At 36.9% G+C, this 19,646-nt stretch overlaps 1 long non-coding RNA gene across 5 annotated transcripts in view; it reads left to right on the forward strand.

Annotated features, from left to right (window-relative positions):
• Positions 1–7,340, forward strand: part of LOC104686129 — an 80,060-nt gene extending 72,720 nt beyond the window's left edge. For 4 of the 5 annotated variants that reach the window (XR_002044444.3, XR_002044447.3, XR_002044445.3 and 1 more), the window contains 3 exons: positions 2,533–2,663; positions 6,342–6,392; positions 6,863–7,340. This is a non-coding gene — a long non-coding RNA (uncharacterized LOC104686129). Of the gene's footprint in view, positions 1–2,532; positions 2,664–4,307; positions 4,408–6,341; positions 6,393–6,862 lie in introns of those variants that run through there. The other variant, XR_002044446.2, reaches the window with a different exon arrangement.
• Positions 7,341–19,646: the final 12,306 nt, after the last annotated feature.

A 19,646-nucleotide genomic window follows, 5' to 3' on the forward strand; every position in this document is an offset into this window, starting at 1 on the left:
GGATGGGAGTATACACTTCAAAACTGTGATCTGGGAAAGTCATTTAGCATCACGTCAGCTCAGTTTTCCTAAATATAAACTGGTGAAGCTGGTGGAAAACAGTTTTGAAAGTCCTCTCTTGCTCAGACACAATGTGCTTACAGATGTTCTCATGCCAAAGGGATAAGGAAGTTACAGAGTCCCACAGTCTACTGTGTGGGATCTTTGTGTTTGTAAGGTTCATTCTTCATGTAGAAGATTCTCTCTGTCTTAGTCTAACACACTGGATTTAGTAACCTCGTTGCCTCTGCTGCTCTGCAGAGGTTTGGATGGGATTTTGTATACTAAAGAGGAGTATATGGAAGAGTCTGTGTCAGAGATGAAGTAATTTCAATGGGTAAATTAACTTTGTTGCTGCTTGCTGCTCTCTCAGAATGTTTTAAGGTGCTTATATCAATAAGATCAAAGATCATGGGAGAAAGTATGTCTAACAACTTGTGAAAGAAAAGAAAATAGAAAGATCTGAGGAAGCTTTTCTTTTCCACCCAAACACAGATCCAAAGACGGAAGGAAACACTGAAACATTCATAAAAGCATCTCTTCTGTCCTACAATCCAAACATCTGGAGCAGCTGCCTTTGGCACTTCTTGATGCTGACGTAGTTTCTTTGTTAGATGTTACTCAAGATTCTCATGTTTGTCTTGCAATACTTGAAATCATAAGGCACTGTAGATTTTAGAAGTTCATAGTATGACTATATGGCTAGGCAAGCACTTAGGAGTTATTTGGTTCATAGATTTCGATTGCTTCTTATTTTTTATGTTTAATTATTGTAACATTCATTTCATGTTTAATCATCACTATTCCACTTTCTGTCAGAATGAAAGAAATTTGACTCTTGCTAAGATCTTGTCCTAAAGGATTGATTTCGCTAAGAATGCTGGAGCCTAAAACAGGACTTCAGGTACCTTAGTTAGTTTTTCTTCTGATCAATGTACAAATGATCTAAGCATTTTAGCACCCATATTCAAATTAAAACTTGACAGAACCCAGAAAATTAGTTGCTACAGTGCAATAGAATTTGAGGCCTGAGTCTTTACCTATGTTTTGTCTAGGGGGATTTTTTCTGGGAGATGGCAAATTGAGTCTGGAATGGATGAATCAAAACCAGGAAATGATGATAACAAAGTTTCTTGCAGACTTATTTAGCACATCCATTTTCTACTGCAACAGTTGCATGTAGTAAGGATATCAGCCTTATTTAATAATTCAAGCATAACAGATGAAAGTGTCCACTCTCAATAGACTTTTCCAACCTGCACCACATCAGAAGAGTTGCCTGCAATAACAGAATATCAGGATTATTCAGCATTCAACAGCCTCTCCAACCAGCCCTGAGCAGGAACAGAGCTCTTCAGCTTGCCCTAAGCACATCTTAAGTTTAATTAATGGAATGTAAATACTTAACTAATTTTCAGGTACAATTCCAGGACCAAGCAGTTAAAACATTAGTCACAAAACTGCATAACTCTTAGGACCTAAAATTGGTTTTTCTTTGGTGTTAGTCCTTCTCTACTGCAAGACAGGAAGATTGGGTTTTCTGCATTAGATTAAACTTTGAGAAGATGCCTACTGTGCTGAAAAGGCACAGTCGGAAGTGGAAGCATCTGCAATGATGTGATAGTGTACACATGGTGGATAGGAGATGTAGCTTCTGCTGATTATAAACATCAATTCCTCAGCGGGAAGTCCCACTGACAATATTAGTAGTTTTTACTTAGGAACAAGTACATCCTCCAAGTTCTGTCTAATGTGAAAAGATTTATTTAAGAGAAGGTGAAAAGCTAGCTTTGTTATTGCTTTTGTATGGCTCTTGCCTATATCACAGGGCTGTAGGCAAAAATATAGCAGGAACTATGGAACACCAACATGAAATTTGTGTTAAAAAATAGATCAAGATCACATAGATGCTTGTGTCAGAAGTAGTTTATGTCCCACTTAAATAACACTTTGTTTTTACACACCTATTCAGATTTTATCATGTTGAAAATGCTGTTCTTTTAAGTTACATTAACAGAAAGACCATTCCTGAATCACCTTCAAAATAAAGGCAAGGAAAAGGTAGAAGTAAGCAAACAGAAGCAAAATGAAATAGAAAGTAAGCCAGCATTGTAGCTGACGAACTAATTAGTTTTAGCACATGACCAAGCTGGAAAGCTCTGATGAAATAACTATATCATAATTCTGTCATTTGCTAGATATAAACCCAAAGTAGATTATACATTTTAATTACATTCTGATGAGGACTAGACTCCTTCAGTGTACACATTACTTCATTTTCCCTTTAAATCAGTGTCTTTTTGTTCTCCTTTCTATTTATTCCTTTGGAGTTCTGAAGCATCAAATCATCTATCTGAGCAGTTTCCAACATGAATCCCAAAGCTGACGAATGATTTATACCAGAACCTCATGTATCAGCAGTGCTGTACTTTTTCTCCAGAATTTTGTCATATCCTGTTTTGCATATCTTGAGTATAAATGTATTTTCCACAGGGGCAGGATACGGTTTGTTTTGATCCCCATCTGAAAGAGACTCAAAAGCCAAATGATGAAAAACAGACTCAAACTTCTTTCTCCACTGAGTTTGACAAATTATTCTAATATGCAGCAATCATAAGGAAAAGGTAAGAAGGTTCCGAACTCAAGCACTACCACCTCCCTCTATGTGGGAAAAATAGATTTTAACTTATAGAGTGCTTCTTTTTCTGCTTAAAAGCATGATTTGAAAATGCCTATTTGCATGTGATAGATAGATAGATAGATAGATAGATAGATAGATAGACAGATAGATAGATAGATAGATGGATGGGATTTCTTCTTACTGCTTTGGAAGGAATTACTCATAACATCTTTCATGGAAAAAAAAGAAATTCGGTACTTCCCCTCACCTATAGGATAGACTATAACTACAATTTTAAATTCTAAATATCTAAATATTCTTTAAATTATAAATATTCTTTAAATTCTAAATAATTTTAAATTAAATTTCATCTCAGTAGTTCAGACATGTGTCAAATTGCAGACTGTGCAGAACCAAGCTTCCCATTCCCAGATCCCAAAGGGTTTGCCTGCATAGCCCTGTCTTCTGCATCCTTGGGCACTTAGAGCAGGGCTTTCAGGAACACAGTGTCTTTCTGCAGAATTAGAGTCTGTATCAATGAACCCGGAGAACACAGAGGCAGTGCACACCACTATCACCTCCTGACACATCAGTGCCAGCACATGGTCAGACTCCAGACAGAGGAGTTGGGAACACAGCTCCTCACTGTACCAGCACAAGTTTAGGTCTCTGCCTCCTGTTAACCACTCTTCCTAAACCGAGGTGAAGTGGGACAGTCTAATTAACACCATGGATCTGACCTTGGTCCACCAGAACTAATCGCAGCTCTTTTTGTACCATAACCACACCGCAGTGCTGGTTTTACAAGGGCTGACAGAGGCTCAGCAAATTTGTTTCAGTGCTGCTCTGCTTTTGGTATCTGATGGCAATAAAGGCATATGAAAAAGACATTAGGCCTGATAGATCAGTCTTGATAGACTGTGGCTAGGCAACATGGACATAAAGCAGAGATTATCTGGAGCCAAAATACATTGCCCACAGATAGTGGAGGTATTCAGGCTCCATGATCTTTCATTCACTTCAGATGACTGCATAAATCCCAATTAGATTTCAAGTCACTTCTGTGAATAAGGCCATAAGTACTTTTCTCTCTCTCTCTCTCTCTCCTTCTATTCTGGCCATTTACTTGTCCATGAATGTCAGTGTCCCAGGGTGCAGAATAGGAAAGGCTGTTCTGTATCCTGGGACACCGGAAAATTCAGGTACAGACTTAGAAGATCAGCATTTATTTAGGAGCAATCGCACAGTGTAAGGGTATATAAAGATCTCAAAACCCCTTTCTGATCTTAATCTGTATAAAAAGGCAAAAAATTTGCACAACTTTAAAAAAAAATTATCTGCATATTGATATGCAGCCTTTAAAGAAACCTGGAAAGGGAGAAAAGTGAAATTTCAGTAATTTATTAAATGTTGATTTATTTTCCTCCCCATCTGTGTCAACTGTCCACAACTAAACTGTTACTGGCACAATAACCTGTTGTGACTATTTCCTCCGCAGGCTTTCATAACACACTGTGAAAGTTGCATGTCAGGTCCCAGTGTCCTACTTTAAATTTGAGGTCCTCCTCTTAGACAGGTCAGCTGCCAGGATTAAATAAACTCTGTCAGTCTTGGCCTGGAACTGAAGATTTTGCTCTCCTGATTACAGTTGGCATACAGCATCTTCTGGATTATCACTGGAACAGGTTTTCCAGAAAAGCTACGGTTTCCCCTTCCCTGGAAGTGTTCAGGGCCAGATTGGATGGGACTCTGAGCAACCTGGTCTGGTGGAAGGTAACCCTGCCCATGGCAGGGGAGTTGGATTTATAATGTCTTTAAAGTCCCTTCCAACCCAAACTATTTTATAATTATATGTTGTTATGATTTTATGATCCAGCGTACTTTCAACAAAGATAATTTTGTTCTTTCTTTCATATTTTTATCACCACTAGTGGAAGATGAGAGAATTGTGAGGGAAGATGAGGGGAAAATGAGGGAAGAATGAAGAAAGAATGATTTTTTTTTTCATTACTCCATGTCCTCAGCAAAGTATGGCAAGATTTACTGTTTAGTGGTTCACAGGCAGTATTATTTGGCCATATAAGGTTCTAAGGAATTGAAACATGAGTCAGTCCACAGTAACCAAGTCAACATTGAAACACAGTGCCTGCAAATTGACAAACAGTGGTGGGGTTGCTTTGACAAAAATCTATGTCATGATATACACGTACCAAGCTGTGTCTCAGCTGGCCGTGCAGATTTTATAGTGATGATTTTCAGACAAAACTCTTAAAGAGGATGTCTAAGAAACTAAATACCTAGATTATCTAATAACTTGTTATAAAGCCTGAAGCAGTGAATGGCAAAATTATTACACTGAATATCAGTTGCCTATGAATATGTACATAAATAAAATCAGACAAATTATGGATATATATAAAAAGTAACCATATTTCTTGCTTTTCTTGTTTTACCCTCCAATAAACAATTTAAATAAAACTATCTATTTTAATACCTTATTTTTCTGTGAAATACTTGATATTTTCATCATTAAACACAATTCTATCTGTGGTATTCATTGATTCCAAAGGATGCTCTTAATTTTATTTTCAATAATGCAGGCATCATGTTTAATGAACACAAACAGTTCTTTTTAGCTCTGAACCAGTGGGAACCACAGAACCCTGAATTTATTCCATGAATCCTCAGTAGATGGCATGGGTTTTTGCTCTTTACTTGCTGAACATTTCACAAGATAAAAAGTTTTGCTGTAGGATTTAATCTAAAATGTCTTGCCATTAGTGGAAAACTATATCTTGAAAATATTTTCCCTTTTTGTGACATTTCTTGTTACACTGTGAAGGTAAAAGAATAAAAATAGAACACAAATAAAAATGACTGGTTTAAGTCAAAATTATCTTTGACCATATTGCAATTTATGACTTTATCTTAGAATTTTTAAAGTTCGATTTCACTTTTCTTAGCTGGAGTAATGATTCATTAGATATAACAATGCAAAAATTCAAAATGTTATGTAAAGAATTAATTTTGCAGAACAGTAAATATAGTTTTACTTGATCTGTGTAAAAAATAAGTCATATTTCAATATTCCTTATGAAATGAATGAGGTAATTTCTTCATCACTTAGCAGTGATTTAAAAGTAAGTAGAAAGTAACATGAGAAGAAAAAAAGAAACACAGCCTGGGTCTTTGGCTATACTTCTCAGCAATGCTAATTAAGATAAGGTCCTCAGCAATATCACGTGATGTCTGTGATGCTCCTTTTACTGTGGAATGTGGAATATCTGAGTGACTGCTTGGGGAAGGACTAAGAGGCCAACTTGTTGTTGGGCAGAGAGCTGCTAGAAAAGCATTAACTGCCCATAAAGAGTAAATAAAAAACAAATTTATGGTATTAATTTAATGAAAAAAAAATTAGTAAACACAGATAAATTCAGTGTCTTTTCATAACTGTTGAAAGCTTGTTTTCATGGAGTTTGCTTAGCAGTCTGCCTTTTTCCTTTATTTTTATTTGAAAAGATATGTCTCAAAGCATCTTATTTTTTTACTTTGCCTTATTTTACACATTCTTATGTGTTTTATTATGCAGTTTATATATTTTTCTTATGCAGTTTATATATATACAGCTTATACTTCATGTCTAGGATTGATTTTTACTTGATGTATATGGTCAACTTCACAGGAAGAAAAAATTCCAAGCACTCAGTGTGCACTGATTGGGCCTCAGCTGCAGGTAAGCTGGATTTTAACAAGGTTTGTTACAAGTTCAGCTCAGAGAATGTTAAGAGAAAAATCAGCACTAGTGATTTTCAGTCTGAAGTTGATAAACATCATATGAAGGTTCCACTATTGATTCAGTCTGGTACATGGGCAGACTGGGTCTGGTCAAATCCAAAGACAAATCTATACCAGCCACCAATCTGAAAAACATAAGGTAGTGTTAGGCCTAAAATATTTTAATATCTCTTCAGAAAAAACATCATTGTTAACCTTTAGCCTTCTTGGGAAGTCTGGTCATTTCTGAGCCTCCAGACACAGATGGGATTGATGAAAACCAAGAAGCTCATGTGGCCTGAGCATCAATGAGCTTACTACATACCTGTGAAAGATGCCTGGCCTGGGAATATGGCAGATATGCCAATTTCTTAGCAATCTGCAAAAAAAATGTCAGAATCTGACTGAGACTGTATTTCTTTCCTGCAGGACTCTGGTTAACAAGATTGTCTCAGAAAATAAATGGTGCAGCTGTTATTAAAATCTGCGTGGAGAAAAGATAAAAGTCTGACTGCCAATTGCTTGTCAACATCCTTTGGGTGCATGACAAATCTACTTTATCAAGAGCAAAGCATTGGTTTCTGTGTAGCTTTCACTGATTTAATAAAACCCAAGTGTGCAAGCTTAGCCTGATATGTGTGAGCCCTTTCCCATGTGGTTTCTGATGTTTCTGAGATAGCTGGGAGCTCTGATACCAGAATAGTTTGGGAGAACCCTGGAGAACCCTCTTCCACTTCATTTTAAGGCTGCTGTACCTATCCCATTTCCAATGTATCGTCTGGTAACCCCATAACTGATATTAGAAGTCAATTTCAAGCCACAGATGACTTGATTAAACTCTTCAGACTCCTATTTCATTGGATTGAGACTGCCAAAAAGAAAAAATAAATTCATCTACACAAACAGACACATTGAATTGGAACAATTTGCTAGTTTTATGATAGGCTTTGGACTACATTGTTGCTTTGAGGAAAAGCAATAATATGCATAAAATCGCATCTGGAAGGGAGAGGTGAGTGGGAATCACCTCCAAGTCTCCTTTGAAGAAACTGCGGATGGCGAAGCCATCTCTCATTTCTATGAAGGCAAGCAAGCAAAATGCGTGCGGTCTTTAGAGGAGCTCATTCTCCCCCACATTAAAGCTTTTACACCAGTGTTGTAGACTGGAACATTGTGAAACATCATTATTTCACAGACATTTTTCCGCGAGGAAGTGACTACTCCTCAGCAGATTGCAAGACACTTCTATGCCACTCTATGGCCAAGTGGCCTGAAAAGTTTCAATAACTAATGTTGTTAATGGTTCAGAGGGATGAATTCTGAGTCTCCAGAAGCACACATGTGGCATAACTTGAATATATAGCCATGCCACAGTTAGTTCAACTATCCTGATGCACTGACAATTTCTTTAATCATAAGGATGACAAACACTAAGTGTTGAAGATAAATACGCAGAAGAGTGAAGAAAATCACTCATAACTCATACATATAGATAGTATTGCTGCCAATAACTTAAACAAGGATAATTAGATAAAGTACTTGAATTGGATTCAAGTATCACTAATCACATTTAGCAAGAAAGACCAGAGGTTTGCTGAAAGAAATTACTGCAAACAGATCTCTATTTATAATGCAATCTTTTCCCAGCAAGTTCTACAAAGTTTCAGTTGGTTTATTCCAGTTTCTAAGGAAAAAAGGTCACTTGTCTTCAGTTGGTTTTGTACACTTTTTTCCTCTCATTAGTGTTTCCCCTATTCAACCAAAATAAAGGTGGTCATTTTAAAGTTACTGACATTTTCTGACAAAAGAGCTATTGCCGTTAAATGTAACAACACTTTGTAATGCCACACCTCTTCAAAAAGTACCTTGAAGTCCTGTAGATCCAACATATCATTTACTTTATTTTTCTTAGTTCCAGGACACATTTTGTGACCTGGTTACTCTCCTTGGGTATCTTCTGAAAAAGGCTATGTTTTCTGTCTGTGTATTACCCTGGAAAAGAAACACAGCAGTTACAAAACTGTGTAATTACTTAATCATTACTTTTCTATCACAGTACTATGATCATAAAACTGTACAAAAGTTGTCCAAGTGGATGAATATTTTCCGTTTCAGGCTCTAGTGTAATACCACAAATGCACAACACATTTTAGAGGCCCTGTCCCAACAAGAAAAAAAAGCCCTTGTTTTTCCATCACAGCTGAGTGGAAGCTTTAATAATCAAGATGAGTATGACATTCATTAATATTTAACACATGGTTGCCACTTGAATTTGTTGTCAAACATTGGATATCCAGTGAAATTAGGTATTAATGCTGTCATAGAACAGATAATTAAACACTGGTTTTGTTGATCAGTGTTGTGATCTTGATCTTCAGTGGTAGCCAAGACTGATAAAATAGTAACATAGTGCTAAACTAAAGTCAGTAAACAGTACATTTTACTACTTTATATGATTTTTGATTTAGCTTGTGATTGCTTTCCAGAATATTAAGCTGATCTGGATATGTAGTAATAATAAAAACCATGAGTGCTCCATATATTCCCGTTGGATAACGGTTTTCAGAGCAAAAATAAAATAGACTTTGGCTGTGTGACCTGTGTCATTTCACAAAACCTGACCATGCCACTGATTCTCCCATATGCTTATACAGGGATTTATGTCAGAGAGCTGTGACACCCTTGAGCAAACGACATTTTCTCATAATCACAGGACATTTTAGGGAATAATTAACTTGGATCCATTTTTCACTCTTCATTTACTGCTAAATTTTATACAATTTAACATTTTAACATATTTTCTGTCACTCTATCCAGCAGACTCCACAGTATCTCTTACTGAAAAAATATTTTAAAAACACACAAAGTTAACTACCTTTCATTTTCCAATACTGGAGTGTCTTGACTGTGTTTTGGCTGTTAAACCTCCAAATACATAACAGGAACCTTTTTAGACAGAACAGCATTAATAATTGCACTGATCACCCAGTGGTGACTCAACAGCTCAGTATTAAAAGTTGAAGTCCAGACCATTTGTATGGCATAAAACCTATATATATGAACTGCAATTGCTTCAAAATCTTACATGTTTCCACGTATGATTCAAAAATTATTAGTGCCTTCATCTCTGTGAAAACACTCTGTGAACTCTACTGGCTCCATCCTGAGCAATGGAAAGATCTCTGAGTTTTCTCTGCTTCAGCCTGCCTATACTTCCTCCAGTAAGACATGGCAAGTAATAGATTTCCAACTACTTCAAAGTGAATTGCATTTTATTAACCTAGTAGAATATTCCACTGATTTTCTTGTATTTATTTTGATTCATTTGGTGTTTTAGAAAGGAAATCACCAGAATAATATGTTGGAAGTGAACAAATATTTCCTTCTTTTAAAAATAAGCAGCCTAACTTCACCTACACAGAGGCAAATCCCTCCATGTATGAAAAAGAAATGAGGTATATTGGTATTAAGTGGAAAGGTAGCTCAAGCAATGAAATTTGATAATTTCTGTAATATCAGTAACAGACTGGTGAACCTAGAACTTTACCGCCTGTTAGTTGGTACTCCGGACTGATTTTATACTAAAACAGACATTACACTTATCTCAGGCATAAGGAGCTGATGGAGTAGAACTACTAGACTGAGTAGTTCTAGCTAAATTGAGGTGTCTGTCAACAGAACACTGATGGACGTGCCAAAATAAAGAGTATCATTCATTTATGTGAATGGCCAATATCTCACTTGAGATACTAAAATAAGGCAAGTTTAAGCAAGGCTTCAAGTAGGAACAGCATTTTACAGCCTTCACCTCTTGGACTGATAGTTGCTCTGTATCCAATCACCTCAGTTTATCTACTCCCTGCCTGTGGGAGCATTAAAGGTTACATATATCCTATAAATTCCTTCATAACTGAAAAATATGCAACTAAAAATAGCAACTGGAATAAGCTCCTGGGGACCTGCCCACTCCTACTAATATCCCAAAGCACTTGTAAGTTTATTTCATTTACTATTGTTCTCGATAGTCCACAGACACCAGCACAACCTCAGTGGATTTGAACAGAGCTCCATCTTATACTGTAGGACATTTACAGCTGGGATAAATCCTGAATACTTCAAGAAGCATGAACAAGTGTGCTGTGATATTTACTGTGTGAATCTTGTCCTTCTGGCTTGCAGTTACCTCTTTCTTTGGGCTGTAGGCACGATTAGACAGCTCTGACCATCATTTGCACCTTCCCTCTAGATAATGTACAGCATATTTATGAATTTTTTTCTACTTCTGCTGCTCCTCAATTTAAATGTTGAAAACAGCAATATTTCTCATCTCTCTCTGCACTGGTTTCCAAATTCTGACATTGACAACTGCTAAAAAGTATTTCTCTTTATTCACCTTCTCTAATTTATATATGATTTTACTAGGGTTCCACAGAGCCCTGTCCCCCACTTATTGATATCCCAGGTTATTTTAACCTCATTTTTATGTAGACATATTTCTTATCACTGATTACAGAGAGATCCTAGACACCTAGATTAGAAAATACAATTAATTTTTTCGACTACTGAAGAAAGATAAGATGAAAGCCACTTGGGCTTTCTATGCAGTTTTAATTCATTGTGCTCTTCATTCTCATGTTCCATCCATCTCTTTACTCTGTGTTTTGCTGCTTCTGCTCCTCTTGCTCTGGGTTGAGAATTTTTCTGAAGTTGTTAGATATCTCACTGTTCTTGCAGCATTTCTAAATCTCAGATATCATTTGACTTGCATATTCCCATCTCTTGTGCACTTTGCTTTTGGTACTTCTTCCTGTTTGATCTGAGCATTTCTACTTTATAGAACCTGTTTTCCAGCTGCCTGTCCTCCTTGATCTGCCAAGTGCACACACATCTCACTTTCCTTCTTGTTCTTTCAGCCTCTCTTAGGTGATTTCTTCATATTAATGCAGACTGACATAAGCTTTGCATATGCTTAAGTCTCCATCTTCCAGAAGTCCTATCTGTAGTTTTGGATCTTAAATTTAAATTACTATCTGATCTGTGGTAATTAAATCTGGAAAAATTCCACAGTTAACATGGTTCCCATTAATTTAAGGTTAGACAGGAATTCCTCACAGAATTCTCCCTTGCTTCTGCAATTTCAAATGAAGTCTGATCTTCCAGAGGTTTCGTTTTTTTCTTGGGCATGTAGTATATCTTAAGGCACCTCACTTTTGGAGTTAAAGCTATCATTCTAGTTTGTAGTTTTAATATAATAAACGTCAGTAACTTCAAGTCCAGTAAAATAGGTTAAATATAATTAAATATATAATTAATTATAATTTAATTAATATAATTAATTAAATATAATGTTTTGCTTCTGGATCTAGTCCTCTATTTCTTTGGATATTTAGATGATAGAAGGGAAAGACTTGTAAAATTTACAGACTTATACTCAAAGACAGTGTAGAATGACAAAATAACCAGATGACAAGATTAGGAATTTTTTTGACAGACTGGAAAAAGAGTCTGAAAAAATGGGGCAAAATAAGAACAAAGACAAGACTTTACACTCATGAAGGAATAATCAACAGCAGAGACACAGCTGTAAAACAAACTTAGTCTTTCTTTGTGAAAGAATCACGACAAATATGAAGCTAACAAGAGTCAACTGTACCACGCAGTTGTAGGAGAGGCATAGAGCATAATGAGATATACAAACAAAAACAAATTACAAGTAGTTCTTCAGTCAGTTCATCATTATTACAGCCTTAGCTAGAATAATGTGTCCCATTTTAGACAGAGCACATGAAAAAAAAAAATTTACTAATCTGGGAGGTAAAAAATCTGTTTTAGAGCAAGTCTTGTTTTGACTAAAGAACAGAAAATTGAGGGAAGATGTCATACTAGTCCCCAAGAAAGTAAAAACTGTTTCACATTACTCTGTCAAGAAGCAAGGAAAAAATCTGTGTTTTGGATTCATGGAGAAAAGCAAGATGACATGAATTTCAGCTACCAAGAGATTTGGGTTAGCTGCTAGGAAAAAATTCCTAGAAATAAGAAAAGATAAAAATAATAAAGTCTGAAAGGAAGTTATATTGCTTCAATTAATTGCTATCTTTATAAGCAGATTAGACAAGCATATTTACAGGTTCTTCTGAGGGATAAGGGGGAAGTATTAGAATTACCATCCAAACGGTGCATATGTTTTGAAACCCTATTTTTCTACAATGGTGGGGTAAAAGTTAAACTCAAACAGCCACTTTTTATCCCTCCCTTCCATGAAACTAAATCTAACTCTTCATGTGCATATTTTCTTTCTTCCCAGTATCTTTTTGCAAGGGTCTGAAGCAATGTTGGAGAGCTTCAATTCTCTGTACTCCTATTTACCTGAAAGTCACTCTGTCCCTCTGCCTAAACAGATCAGGCTGACTAACTTCTTCCTACATAATTCAGAGATAAGGGCAGACTGCTAACCTTTTTCCTAGGTAGTTTGGACTTAAGGTCTTACCAATTACTACCAGCCTGACAACTGCCTTTTAGTTGGTTTGTTACCATTTTGAACTGACAACCCAGAATTAAACCCTGAGGATTTATAAGGGATGAGATTCACAGAACCAAATCCACAAAAGAGAAGTGGGAAGAGGACTACTTGCATCTCTTGAGAAATGCTGTGCTGATGATGGGACTAAAATCATATCCTTTTTCAGTGTTTGTGTGTGTAACTTGGGGGCTGGGAGAGGCTATACTGCCTAGTCAGGATACAAATATTTTATAGGTGTAGACACCTATAAAACATTATTTGAAAAAGTCAGTGATATCTTTTCTAAGATACTGATGTTAAAGCAATAGGAAATTATGCCCTTTACCCTCAAAAGCCCTTGGTGAGAGCACTGTTTTAGAAAGTGCCAAGCCAGAATTCAATGCCCTCTTTATCTAAATTAGTCAAAAGTGCACTTTTTGTCCTTCCAGGACAGAAGTCCTAACTTCTGGGATCTAAGTCTGGACATCAGAAAATGGAAAAAATTCTTTGTTTTATTCCGATGTCTATTCAATAAAAAAAATTGTGTGAATAGCTCTAGGAACAGGGACAGAATACAGACAGGAATTGGAAACAGAAGAAAAGCAAATGAAATAGTACTGGAGTCAGGGATTGGGTCCCAAGGCTTCCCTTTCTTCTCTGTGTGCTTTAACTGCCAGGCACTGCACAAGCACTGATCCCAGTATGGAATGGAGGGAAAGTAGGAATCTATGTACTCAGACGGTTCTGAGTAACTACAGCAGAAATACAGCCATAGGGGGATTTTTAGGCCAAGAAGAAAGATGCTTAATGATTTCATGTGACTTCTGTGCTAGGTGGCTGGGGATCATGTTTTTTCTTTCATTACTGTCTCAGCCTTACTGCCTAAAATTTAATTGCCTGGGTCTAAAGAAAAGTCCTGTTAAGAATTTGAATCCTCAGATAAGGGCACAATTGCATTACGTGTTGATTAGAATCTTCATTTCATCTCATCAAATCAGTGGGGTTGCACAACTGCCGTGGAAACAATATTTTGCTTAGTTATGCAACTGATTTAGCATTCAGACTTTCTGTTTGTCCATTCATAAGTAAAACTGGAATGATGATTCTTTTCCTAAAGTAAAATTTAAGGTATGAGGACTTTGCTTTTTTATTGCTGTTATGCAAATAATTACAGAAGTCAAATAATAAATTAGTAAGAAGTAAATTGCATTGATATGGAGGAGTTCACCCTTAAAGACATTTATTCATCAAATCAAGTAAGAACAGTAACTCAGGCATCCAAACTGTAGCCTGAGAACAGGAGCTCATACAGCATTCCTTTGTTTTTATATCACTTTATATTCCCAATGCTCTTTCTGAGCAGTGACTTCTACTGTCCCAGAACTTTTGAAAGTCAGCAAAGTTATATCAGCAACTGAAAAAAGCAATAACCCTTGAAATTTTAAATGTGAAACAAGGCTCATGATATCTATTGAAGTGCTCCTTCTGTTGTGGTAAGCATTTCTATGCAGGCCAGGGGATCTTGTCCTGTATGTGCCACAAATCTGCTACATGTAAAAAAGCAATAGGTGATTTTGGATATGCAATAGTCTATGCAATGCTTTTTGCACATTTACTCCCAGCTTTCAATTCTATTAGTGGAAATTTTAACAGTTATGGGTTTGGGTTTTTTTCTTCCCCCTGTTTATCCCATAGCTACAATTAGATGTTTTCCAGTTGTGGAAAGTCCTCTAATGTCCTGGAAATAGATCAGGTTCTGGCAAACAAAAAGCAATCCCTAGAGACTGAACTTTCATACAATTCACAGTGGGCATAGTCCAATAAATTTGTTCATTGTCTGAGCAAAGAAGCTTGACAATGGCAGAATTGTTTTATGGAGAACATAACACATGGAGTGTCAGAACCAGGGCAACAAGTCTAAGATTACTGCCGTCCTTGCCAGTTATACACACGTACGATATTTTTATACATAGACTGACTGAAGAATCCCAGGGTCTAGTTCTTTCCCCAGGCACTACCTGCATTTTCTTGCTGCCTGACTGTTTGAGAGAGACCATGGTCCTCCTATTTGAGTAGTTTGCATTCATATATGCAGTCCTTAAGTCATGCAACTGCCCACTCCCTGCATAATGCTAATAACTGGTGCTGTTCAATACATTAACAGAAGATGTACCATAACCCAGGGAAAATAAGCACTGGCTGGGTACAACATATAGCATGTGAAATTTATTAGTGAAAAAATATCTCCTGATCAAAAATAACATTGGGAACACCTTTTTACTTAATCTCTAACTAGTTTAGCTCAACAACCAAACTGACTTAATTGAGGAGGAAAGTCTCATGTCATGGTGTAGTATTAAAACTAACCTGGTATAAACAGTCTGATATAAATATATGTAATCCTTCAGCACTGATGAGTGTACATAGCTTGACATAATTAATCCTGTCTGCCAGGATTAATTAAATGCATAGGAATTACAGTTCACTCCCCAGGTGATAACAAGATCATGCCACCTTAACAGCTTGTTATGAGCATGGTGGTCAACAGCAGAACTCCTGTCATGAGCTAACATATCAGCACAAAGCAGATGCTGTAAGCAATCATCATAGCCACAACAACCATAACCTCTGCTGGCCACATACATTTGAAGGTGACTTTTTCTAGAAAAGAGTTTGAAATCCAGAAAAAACCTGCAGATAGGGAAAAGGGGAAGGGAAAGGGGGAAGGGAAAGGGGGAAGGGAAAGGGAAAATAAGAAAAGGGAAGAAGAGAAGAGAAGAGAGAGAAGAGAAGAGAAGAGAAGAGAAGAGAAGAGAAGAGAAGAGAAATTTACTTTGTTATTTTCTCTCACTGTCTTACCTTCATGCTTTTTGCATTAGGATATTTAATCTTTTCTCTTTGTCTGTCTGATAGCTTCTTTCTAAGACACCTCAAGACATTTGAAAGAGTCCCACTTTTTTTTTTTTTTTTTCCTTTTTAATGCAGAAAGAACCAAAGCGACGTTGGCTTCCTGAATCAAGTAACACCACAGTACCTTTTCCCCCTGGGAGAGGTCCTGTTACCGGCTGCTCGGACATGGCAGTGGTACCTGATGGCTCCCAGCTGCCTACAGCAGCAGGGGCTGGGATGGTGCTCCGTTCACTGAGTGGGAGGTGAAGGTAACACATGCTGCTCTGACAGCAATTGAATAAACCTGGCCCAAAGGCTGGCTGCAATGGTAAGTAACTGATAAATCAAATTTTGATCTATGCAGGGATGAATGGAAAATGGGAGAAAAATGTTGAACTTTTTACCTTACCAGAGGGGAAGAAGGAGCTGATTAATCTGCTCCACAAAATGTGAAGCAAAACAGTTACTTTGCAGGGCCTCATCCCTATCTAAAATTGAGAAGTGATGCTAAGAGAATATGTGAATGCAGCAGAGATAAAACTGCATCTAACAGTAAAGTATCTTGTTAGCTCCCACCTGTATCACACACAGCATCACTCCACAACTTTCTCCTGCTGTGAGCACTGCTGGTGTCCACTCACATGGGCCTATAAACAACCTTAGCAGATGATTTTTGAGCCTCTGGGCTCATCCATGGAAAAATACAGAGATGCTGCAGACATGTCTGAGATGTGGCCACAAGTGAAGCAGGTGACTGAACTTCAAAAAGGTCAGTGTGTGCTTTTTTTCCAGTCTAAAGTACAAACTTAAATCCCTGAAAGAATGTGGATTTTGATAACCAGCTTCTGAGTCCAGAGGACTAATGAGACAGATCGTCTGCCATATCTGTAAATATGGAAATAAAAAATTGTATTGTTTACCCTCCTCCTGTTTTGACATCTCAGAATAGCACAGCATCCTTTCCTAATAATACAGTAACCCCCCTCCTTCCAACCAAAATATCCAGAGATGGAAACAACTGGCAGCTTCTCCCTTCCCTTCATTATTATAACTCATTCATTTCCTCTGGGAAACACAAAAGAGAAATGTTTTGCTGGGATTGTGTAAAAGGGAGTTTCAGCTTGCTGCATGTGGGTCAGAGGGTCACCTGACTCCTCAGGAGCAGCAGAGAGAGGATGGGGGAAGTTGGTGTGCAGTGAAACATCAAATAACCAAGGAGCTATTTAATGGGGGCAAAGATGCATAATTGTTCACTGATTCTTACATCAAACCTGTGCAAGTTGTTGGAATCAGCAAGGGAAAATCTGGTTGAACAGAGAGACCAAGAAATAACCAGTAGAAACACATAATGGTGGTCCAGATGAACTGAAGAAGGTAAAAGCAGACAGGTAAATTAAAGGGTCAGTCTGGAAAAAGGGAATGTAAGAGGGAAGTAAACAAGCTGAGCAGTTTCTGGTAAACAGGGGGTAGAAAAAGAAAAAAATGTTCTGCTAAATAGCAGAGGTTATATATTCATGTGAAGAAAAAATAAAAATTCACTGAAAAATGATATCTGGAGGAAAGGTCTCAAAAACAAAGGCTGCAGGGAGCTGAGACAAAACAAGAGACAGAAGGTGGCATTGGAAAAGTTAGTGAATAAACTCTCTGTTATTTGCTTTTCCCACAACTATTCCCTCACATATATACCCTTTCCAATATGGAAGCAACATTTGGTTCTTAGGGGAGTACAATCTTCAAATCCTGCTGAGCACTTTCAAGAACTTGATTCTTAATATCCAGAGGATCCTTTGAAAATCCGGGATGCCATTTCTGATAGAAGTACTATCCCACTGAAAAGCAGCATTTACTCTATAATAAATCACAAATGCTTTTGCATGATTCATGTCTTGAACAGTATCTTATGCCAGAATTCACCAGTCTGTAATTGTCCTGGGGTACTACACTTGGCAACAGTTTAATACTTCTTACTCTTAGGCTATCATCTTACACTGAGGTTCTGACTTTTGAGACAGTAAAGAACATGCAGAAGCAGTATTCAATCTCTATCACGCTCATGAATCACCCACTCTTCTTAGAGGCAGTCTGTTTTCATTATAGTTGATCCTTGAATTTTACCTGTGAGAGCACAGATCATGAATGTGAGGATGCTACATTGCAGAGATCATCAGTGACTTAACAAAGCCTTAGTGACTAAAAGCTTCAGTACAAGTGTAAAATTGTCATTCATTTAATGCATTAAATTTTTCTTTAATCAGGAGAAATACAATAAATATTAAGGAAAATCCACTACCCTTTTTGACCATCTCACACAGTCAAAGGAGTAGCAGTTGAAAACTGATATGCACTGCAAGTATGAATCATAGCATAACAGCACATATAAGCCCCTAATTAACCTCCTCTTTGTCTCCAGAATTCTCCAGAAAGGCAAAGGCACTGAAGGCTGTTCTGTTCTGCAAAGCAGTTGGTTGAACACAGAGATCAAGAAATAACCAAAAGAAAGGTAGTCTTCAGTTAAATAACTATTTTTTAATAGAAAAAAAAAAAAAGAATAAATTAAAAAAATACAAAATTCAACCTCATTTTAATAGAAGTCTCATTATGACTCCAGAGAATGACACATGAAATTACTTGAGAAATATTAATGGATATAAATTGGAAAATTTTGAGGCTAAGGTCTTGCCCTAAGTGTAAGAATTTTGAGAATGGAAAATCTGTGCAGGATGTCCCAAAGGAAAAGGAAAAAGAAAAAAGATTTTAGCTGGTGTCTGAATTCTAGTAGTTTATATTAGAAATTTCTAATGCACCTATAAAATTCTCACATGAAACCCAAAAAGAAATGTGGAAGTAATCAGAAATCTTAATGCATACAGATAGCTTTTCTGGGTCCAATGGAATAATAGTGTCAATAAATAAGGACTGAGTATCTGCCCAAATATGCAACTATGCTTATATATAGACATATGTAGATATAATAATTCTAAATGATCTACTGGTTAAAACAATTTTGAAATCTCAAGATTTCAGAGTTCTGCTGTTTCTAACACTAACAGATGACTCAATCTTACAGGATGCTCTGTATTGTCAATTACTGTTCAACTGGGATTAATGTGTGGGTAAAGAGAAGGGCTGGAGGTGGAAATTATGCATATACAGCCTCTGCCAAAGAAAAAAGATAACTTTTTAAATGTTATTTTTGCAGTGATTCCTATAGAAATTGTATCTATTATAAATAGTTAATAGAGTGACAGAACTGGACGTTTTACTTGAAAATTATGACAACCTCCAGTGAAGACCCAGCTCCAATGAAAGTATTTTCAATGCCTTGTAACTCCAATTAGAGCTTCAGCACAAATGATTCCTTGCTGAAATCATACGGCCTTCTCTCAAAATGCACCTATTTGAAAACACAAAGCAGGCGACTTTGCTATTTTCCTAACTTTAAAAGCTAATGCTGAACACAGCCCGTTTTATCCAGAAGTAATTCACAGAGAAAGCACCTTTCTGGAGCTAGTTCATCCCTTAGTGCTTCCCTATCTTCTGTCTTTTGTCATGCAGATGTGCACAACTATGCCAATGGGAATGAATGAGAGAGAAAGGAAACCTAATTACCTAATTAATTTTCTAAATGGCATTACTTTGAAAATTTTGCAAATTTTTCAAATAAATTTCATGAGAAATATGAAGTCAGTTATGTACAAGTGGAATGTGTGTTAAGATTTTCCCCTGGGAAAGAAATCCAATTTTTCTGAGGTGTATGGTGGCCCCTAGTGGCCCCTGTCTTCAACCAAAATGTGACAGCTGTCATATTTTAAAACATACTTGTTG

This window comes from Corvus cornix, chromosome 1, assembly GCF_000738735.6.
Source record: "Corvus cornix cornix isolate S_Up_H32 chromosome 1, ASM73873v5, whole genome shotgun sequence".
Taxonomy (NCBI): domain Eukaryota; kingdom Metazoa; phylum Chordata; class Aves; order Passeriformes; family Corvidae; genus Corvus; species Corvus cornix.